The sequence below is a fragment of the Tachypleus tridentatus genome, chromosome 12, assembly GCF_004210375.1.
Source record: "Tachypleus tridentatus isolate NWPU-2018 chromosome 12, ASM421037v1, whole genome shotgun sequence".
NCBI classification, from domain to species: domain Eukaryota; kingdom Metazoa; phylum Arthropoda; class Merostomata; order Xiphosura; family Limulidae; genus Tachypleus; species Tachypleus tridentatus.
The window spans coordinates 133,117,634-133,126,476 of record NC_134836.1 but is presented as its reverse complement, the minus strand read 5'-3'; positions in this window follow the sequence as shown (position 1 = coordinate 133,126,476).

Sequence of the window (8,843 nt, the reverse complement as noted above, 5' to 3'; positions counted from 1 at the left end):
CCACCCACCGTCAACTCTTGGGCTACTCTTTACCAACGTATAGTGGGATTAACTGACACATTATAACGCCTCCCACGGCTGAAAGGGCGAGTATGTTTGATGGGACGGAAATTCGAACTCACGACCCTCGGATTACGAGTCGAGTGCCTTAACCACCTGTCCGTGCCGGGCCATAGCCCATAATAAGGCTCTGAGTGTTTTTACTTTTTTTACTTTTAGATGCAATTTATCAGTATTAGTCTTTTTACTTGAAACGTTTTTCTTTCACTTTGTAGTGTAATTAGCAAGAGTAACCTTAATTTATTACCTTGAGTTTTAAAACTAGAAATTATTTCTTTATCTATGATTTTGCAACTATAATTTACCAAAAGAAAATTATCGCACTTTTTAAACAAAGCTAAAAAGTTTGCTCCTTCGTGGGCCTGGCATGGCCAAGTGCGTAAGGCGTGCGACTCGTAATCCGCGGGTTCGCGCCCGCGTCGCGCTAAACATGCTCGCCCTCCCAGCCGTGGGGGTGTATAATGTGACGGTCAATCCCACTATTCGTTGGTAAAAGAGTAGCCCAAGAGTTGGCGGTGGGTGGTGATGACTAGCTGCCTTCCCTCTAGTCTTCCACTGCTAAATTAGGGACGGCTAGCACAGATAACCCTCGAGTAGCTTTGTGCGAAACTCCAAAAAAAAACTGCTCCTTCGTTCTCAAGCAAAAACCATTCACGGATACCGAAACCTGATATTTGGCGTTATAAGCTCTTAGAATTTCCGCTAAGCCACCGGGTAGGGGGGAATGGAAACCATGGAATGTCGCTGGTATTTATGGCATTCGTGATAAGAACACCTGTGAAAGTGGCAACACTAAAATGGTTCTCTGATAATGACGTATCCGTGAGAAACGTGAAGTTGAATAAAATTGTAGAAAATAATGCGATATATTACGTGTTTTTGTTTTTTACGTAATATATTTTTTTTCTTTTGCGTTACCGGGTTTCATGAAGCGTCCCGGGCTATTAATCCAAAGAAGTCATGGTTGTCTTTCGTTCTCATTAAAACATGCTCCGTGTTTTGGGGCTGTTGATGCGCTTGTAAGAGAAACCCAAGAGATGGTGATGGGTGCTATTGACGTGTTGCTCAGAAGTAAGTCAGCGAGCTTGTGACACTAAAGTTCGAGTTTTGATGCCGGTTATGGGCAGAGTACAAACAGCCCACTCTGCAACTTTCTTCATGAATCCTCAACAAAGAGCATCCAGCTAGGACAGCGATACGTCTACGGATTGCCAACGCAAGAATAAGGGGTTTGATTCCTCTCGGTGGACACAACAAAGAACCCGATGTGGCTTTGCTACAAAAAAGAAACAAAACACATATACACTACACAAACAAATATCTTTACTGGTGCCTTTATTACGGGGCACATTTGGGTTGCACTGATGTGGAAAGCTGAGAAACATTTTTTTTTTCCTTTTCAAATTTTTGAGATGTTCAAACTGTTTTTTTTAAAGGAGTTTTGGGTTGTTTTTTTTATTTTGCGCAAAGTTACAAGAGGGTTATCTGCGCTAGCCATTCCTAATTTAGCAGTTTAAGACTAGAGGGACAGCAGCTAGTCATCACCACCCGCCGCCAACTCTTGGGCTACTCTTTTATCAAACAATAGTGGGATTGATCGTAATTATAACGCTCTCATTGCTGAAGGGGCGAGCGTGTTTGGTGTGATAGGGAGTTTTTGGGTTCTGGAAAGCTCTTCAGAAGACAGAAGAGATTTTATCATATAAAATATTGAATAGCTCTATGAACACACATAATGTGAATTCAGTAAAACTGTCCTATATATGTTTTAATCACAAAGGTACACAATAGGCTATCTGCTCTGCATAAAACACGGGATTTTAATGCTATAAGCCCATAAGATTATCGTTAAATTTCTGGAGGCCATTTTTTTATGAATCACTAGAATGTAAAAAGAATGTACTATTTTACACGATGGGCTCTCTGTGCTCTATCTACAACGGAGAGTCGAACTTCGAATTTTAGAGTGGTAAGTGCTTACACTTACCGCTGACCCACTGGAGGGAAGTCGCGTCTTAGAAATCTAAGAAGTTTACAAACATATCGTATTATGTTCTTCAGGTTTGTCGATTGATAAGTGGTGCTTGAACTCAACAACCTGCTAATATTGAAGTCAGTCGTATGAGGTTAGTTTAGGTTTAGTAGACTAAGGCTGAACTAACTGCCTCCTCTTGTAAAAAGAATGCCCTGCGGTGGTATTCTTGCCATGGTTTCAATGATTATACAATGAGAGTAGAGGCAGTGACCCGTGGTAGTCATCCTCAGAGGATTTCCTATTACGCTCAAAACTACAACGAAATAACCAACTTAAAGGTTTTTAAATTGTCATTCGTCTAAATTTTGATATAAACGTGCCTCCCAGTAGCTCAGAGATAAGCCTTAGAATTTATGAGTCTAAAAATCGAGTTTCGATACCTGTTATGAACAGTCTTCCTTAATTCCTTCAGTTCACGTGCGGAATGATTTTTTTTTCCATGTGCAACATTATTATAGCAATGTGATTATGTGCGCTACTTGTTTTTTAGTGGGGGGATATTCTAAGACCTTCAACCTTATTGGATCATTAGGTCACTTTGCAATACTATCAGTTTTAGGCCTATAGACCGCTAGGGCCATTAAGGGTCAACGTATTGAGCCTCCTCACCCCTCACTGAGGATGTGCGTAGCTGGAATAATTAAGCGCGTGGCATCTGATTGGTTGTTTAGTAGTAGCGCAGCCATGACTAACAGACAGAGCACAGACAGCCCATCATCCAACTTTGTGGTTAAAGTAAATCTATCACGCTTTTCAACCTGAAATATCTATGAAGTGATCAAGTTTCACAACGATAGACCACTTATTAAAAAAACACTCATTGAAAATCTTGATCTAAAGCGACTAGTTGTGTGAAAAAGCCTTTTTTACCCAACTAGTATTTATATACCCAAACACCTAGAGAGAGAGAGAGCCATGACTAATATGATAACATGTAAAAAAGGGTTTTTACATGTAAGATGTTTTTGTGCTAGTTGACCACTAGTGAAATAAATGTCTAATCTGTATATACCGAACTGTTTGTTTAAGACTTTGCAATACTGAACATAAGCGGCGTAATACACGACATACGAATACAGATACCTACATAGACATCTCTTCTGGAAGGGATTGGAACAATTTACCCCGACCCACACGTTTTATCACCAAAACATTCATACAATACAGACAAGAGGAAGGGGTCCACGTGAACCTGACGCCCCCCCGCTATGTAAAGACCAAAACCCCGATAACGAAAACAAGTGAAATACACCAATCTTAAAGAGAACACTCATTGTGAGCATACAATAGATAACTCACTGTGTAGTTTGCAAGTAACAATCAACAAAGAAAACAAATCATATGTGAGTCGTATCTTACAGTCTAAGGTGTGTCAGAAAGTCCTTACGTTACTTAAAGGGAGCAAAATTTAATTAATTTTGAGAACCAAAAACACAATAACGGAAGATTTAATCTCCAACTGTTGATCCTGTAGTTTGAAAAGAAACCCAGAGTAGATTGGGTAGATGTTTACAGTATGCTGTTACATAAATTAACCCCCCAACTTAGGTAACGATGTCTAAACTTATCACATGAAGAACGACGTAAATTACCAGCTCTAAGACAGCAGACGCTCACTTCCCAGACTACGAGCCTAGTTTCTAGTTGTGTTTATTGCGTTTCTTTTGCTAATTAACTGCCTTTGTACTCTTCCGAAAATGCCTAGGTCTGCCATCTACCGGCAAATGCATAAAGCCCATCGTGTGGACCACTTCGTAGATGTGCATGTTACGACGCCTGGTCAATTGCATTCCTGTATTTCCTGTATGAGGGCGGGTAAGCATTCGGTTGGTTGCTCTATATTGTGATATATATATATCCAGAAACATCATGCGTATTATGTGTAGAATATTCTGAGTTACAAAATGTTTCGTTTGTAGGATCTGATGACACACTTGATGAAATGACATGAAAGTGAACGGCGCTTCGAGAGAACTTCTAAGTACGTAGTTAAACTTAGCGCGATCATCGCAGACCGTGAGAAAGTGAGGCGAAGGTAGCCTTCAAGATATTTGTTATTCTTAGAAAGGATAGAAGAATTCAGGAACAGGGAAAATAAATATGTAGGATATTTCTTGTTCGTGGTGGTGTTTTTTGAAAAGTTCGAAAGCTGTTAGCTAAGAAAGAGAAACAAAATAACAATCAAACATCCGCTGAAATCCGAAGCAATAGTAAAGATTTAAAACTGGAAAAAAAGCTACAGCCAAAGAGAGGCGGAGACGTCACTGTACAGCTAATTACAATAAAAACTACGATAAAGTAGACGGTGAGGTAAATTATTCAGTCGTTAAGAAAATAAAGTGTGGATATCAAAACTAATGATAAAAAGGCCGGCTGTGAAGTAGAAGGCAGGGGCCTTATTCGATAACTCGTAAAGAAAGGGGCGACATCTAGCAGAAGGTAGTAACATTAATCATTGGCTGATAACTACATAAAAGACGGCAGTCCAACAGAGGAACATTAATATCTATATCTAATAATATCAACAAAGAAATGCAAACACAGGGAAGTGGGTAATTACCCAATAACTAATAACAACACAAGGGGGGCGCGACGGGTGAGCAAAAGATTTCTTCGGAACCTTACTCAAAGAAAAGGCTACACGCGAGACATTATTCAACAATCTTAAAATTAGCGAAAGCAAATAAAGTAATTTGAAACGTTATAACCAATAATATACATGAAACTAAATACACCGAAAACTGAGATGGGCCATATGATACAATTAATACCAATACGCGAATTCTTAATAAACTTATAAACGTTAAAGGTTTTGCTGTTACATACACATACAAACAATAACAAATGAAGCTTAAAAGAAAATTAAAAGAAACAATAAAAGCAGACTAAATACCATGAAAGTAGAGCAGCCATTTATATGGATGATTTGTTACTTTTGTTAGAAAACCGGAATGTGATGTTGCTATATAATTCTTCCTGACAACAGGAAGTAACGAAAGAAAACTGTATAACTTTATTTAGATTGAAATCAAAGAGATAAATGACTTGCGACGCATGTTATCATGGGGCTGTCGAGTTATTTGTAAAAGATAGAAAAAAGTAAAATATATAATAGCTGGCAGAGACCCGCTAAACATTTTCGGTTAAATTATCATAGTATAACTAATATAAAAATACTTCTTTAAATTTAGGACTTGTAGAATATTATAAAAGAGGCTCCGGCATGGCCAGGTGGTTAAGGCATTCGACTCGTAATCTGAGGGTCGCAGGTTTGAATCCCCGTCACACCAAACATGCTCACCCTTTCAGTCATGGGGGTATTATAATGTCACGGTCAATGCCACTATTCGTTGGTAAAAGAGTAGCCCAAGAGTTGGCGGTAGGAGGTGATGACTAGTTGCCTTCTCTGTAGTCCTAGACTGCTAAATTAGGGACGGCTAGCGCAGATAGCCCTCGAAAACCTTTGCGTGAAAGTAAAAAACAAAACAAGAAACAAACCATCATGGCATTTATTTATTATTTATTTCCTATTTTTTAGAGGGGCTATTTGTTTGATGTGTTACGTATGGCACTTCACTACAAAAAAAAACAAACACATTTATTACCAAGCCGCCAGATGGCGCACTATATTGCATTTTGTCTGGAAATCGTTTTGATAAATTAAATATAAAACTATTATGCTTATGCCATTTAAATGATTTCTAGTTTATTATACAGGGGAAACGAACTTGCAGAAAGTCTAACACAAAACATATTCTACAAGTATGGAATTAGTTACGCTTTCAATATCCAGGTGTTGCTTTTTTTGTTGTTGTTTTTTTTTAACATAACGCACTCAATCCTCTGTGTGTTCAAACTCTGTCCCTGAACTCGCATACAACTTAAACGATTGATAACAAACTGGAATAGTATTAAAACGCATCCCTAATAATAGGAAACATGTTTGGATAAATTAAGATAATTTCATAATTTGAGTTTTATTCACAAATATAAATGCGAAGCTTACAAAATCACGATACTTTAAATAATTTTTATAGATAAGTCGATTCTGACATAAATATGCAAAATGTCTCTTAATTGTCACTTCAAACAAATTGTCAAGTAAAAATGTATATTATGCGGCTTTAGATATCTTGACTATGTAAACCACAGAAAATATGTTATAATAATTTTATGTTTGTTCATTAGATGGCGTTGTTAAGATAGTTGAATAAGTTATTTGCACCCCATTACCAGAGACAAATAAAAATATATAAAAATATGGGAGCTCGGGTCAACAGTCAGGCATGTGAAACATTGGACCTCACTGGTTCCTCATAAACATGAACAAAAATAGAAGATAAATCAGTAACGAATAGGGTATGAAACTACTAAACATTTAAACGACACTTCTAGCAACTAAAACTCAAAGCTGTTGATTATAGACGTGAACTCAAAGTACCGTTCATGGGATTCTCATAAGAATCTAGCAACAGTAACTAACAACTGACGGTCCATATCCATACAAATGTTTTCAAATTTTCCACGCTGCACGTGTCTCGTTTTCCTACACGTAGGTGGTTAGGACGCTCAACTCGTAATCTGAAGATCACGGGTTCAGATTTCACTTACACCAATATACTCTCCTTTCTGCCGTAAGGGCGTTATAATGTTACGATTAATCCTACTATTCGTTGTAAAATAATCAAAGAATTGGCAGAAAGTGATGAGAACTAGCTGCCTTCCCTCTAGTCTTACACTGCAAAATTAGGGACGGATAGCGCAGATAGCCCTCGTGAAGCTTTGCGCGAAATTGAAAAAAAAACAACATATTGTTTACCTACACCAAATTAGAAACTACGGAAAGCAGTCTCAGCGTGTGAAAGACAAAACGGAGATAAACTCTATTCTAGTAAGCACAGTTTTCTCCAACAGATGGATTCCGAATAGGAACAGCTTCAAAAATATCAGCAACTGATTTAGAAACAAAAGCAATGATAAGGAAAGGTGAACAATGAAATTAGAGGGGAAAAAATCCGAACATGATTTGAGTACAAAATGTGAAGATTTGAATCAGGAATAACAAAACAAAATACAGATTAAAACGTATCTGACTACTACGTATTACATACACTAATCTGATTAAAGTATTACATCCACTAATCTGACTAAAATATTACATCCATTAATCTGACTAAAATATTACATACACTAATCTGACTATTACGTATTACATACACTAATCTGACTAAAATATTACATCCACTAATCTGACTATTAGATATGGTAAATTAAAATCTAATGATATTCCTTGTTTTTCGAATAGCTTCCTAAAAAAACAACAAAATTATAGAAGTCTAAATTGAGAACAACGGTAATGTTTGAGGTAAAGAACAGCTATTTTTAATCGCGGCATATTAACTCATAGAAATGTTTGTTTGTTTTTTGAAATTTATGCAATGACGGCTATCTGCGCTAGCCGTCCCTAATTTTGCAGAGTAAGATTAGAGTGAAGGCAGCTAGTCATCACCACCCCATCCATCGCCAAAGAAGAGTGGGATTGATCCTCACTTTATAACACCCTCACCCTCGGATTAGGAGTCGAGTGCCTTAACCATTTGGCAATGCTATACCGGTTATGGTTTGATACAGTTTTACACTCCAATATGTTAATGAAGCGATGGGAAACAGACGGATTATAACACCCGAATTATTCGGGTTGGTTAAGAGGCAGAATATTTACTCTGGTACTTAGTCTTAAGATTAGGCCTAACCGATCAAATTAGTTAGAATTTTTGTTTTTGTTGTTTTTTTCTTATTTCGCACAAAGCTACTTCAGGGCTATCTGCGCTAGCCGTCCCTAATCTAGCAGTGTAAGACTAGAAGGAAGGCAGCTAGTCATCACCACCCACCGCCAACTTTTGGGCTACTCTTTTACCAACAAATAATGAAATTGACCGTCACAGTAAAACGCCCGTACGGCTGAAAGGGCGAGCATGTTTGCTGCGACGGGGATTCTGAAGCCGCGACCTCAGATTACGAGTTGAATGCCTTAACCACCTGGCCATGCCGGACCTGCAATCTGAGTCATTTTAGTTTTCACGACAAGTGAGAGGGAGTCTGAGAAGTAGATAATTTACCTGTAATCAATCATGAAAAACATGACTATGTGAATCTTAACTTCTTATGAAAAACATGACTATGTGAACCTTAACTTAATGAAAAAACATGACTATGTGAACCTTAACTTCATGAAAGACATGACTATGTGAACCTTAACTTCATGAAAAACATGACTATGTGAACCTTAACTTAATGAAAAAACATGACTATGAACCCTTAACTTAATGAAAAACATGACTATGTGAATCTTAACTTCATGAAAAACATGACTATGTGAACCTTAACTTAATGAAAAACATGACTATGTGAACCTTAACTTAATGAAAAAACATGACTATGTGAACCTTAACTTCATGAAAAACATGACTATGTGAACCTTAACTTAATGAAAAAACATGACTATGTGAATCTTAACTTCATGAAAAAACACTATGTGAACCTTAACTTCATGAAAAACATGACTATGTGAAGCTTAACTTCAATGAAAAACATGACTATGTGGAACCTTTAACTTAATGAAAACATGACTATGTGAATAGAATCAATGAAACATGACTATGAACCTTAACTTCATGAAAAACATGACTATGTGTGAAACCTGTAATCATGAGAACACATGACTATGTGAACCTTAACTTCATGAAAA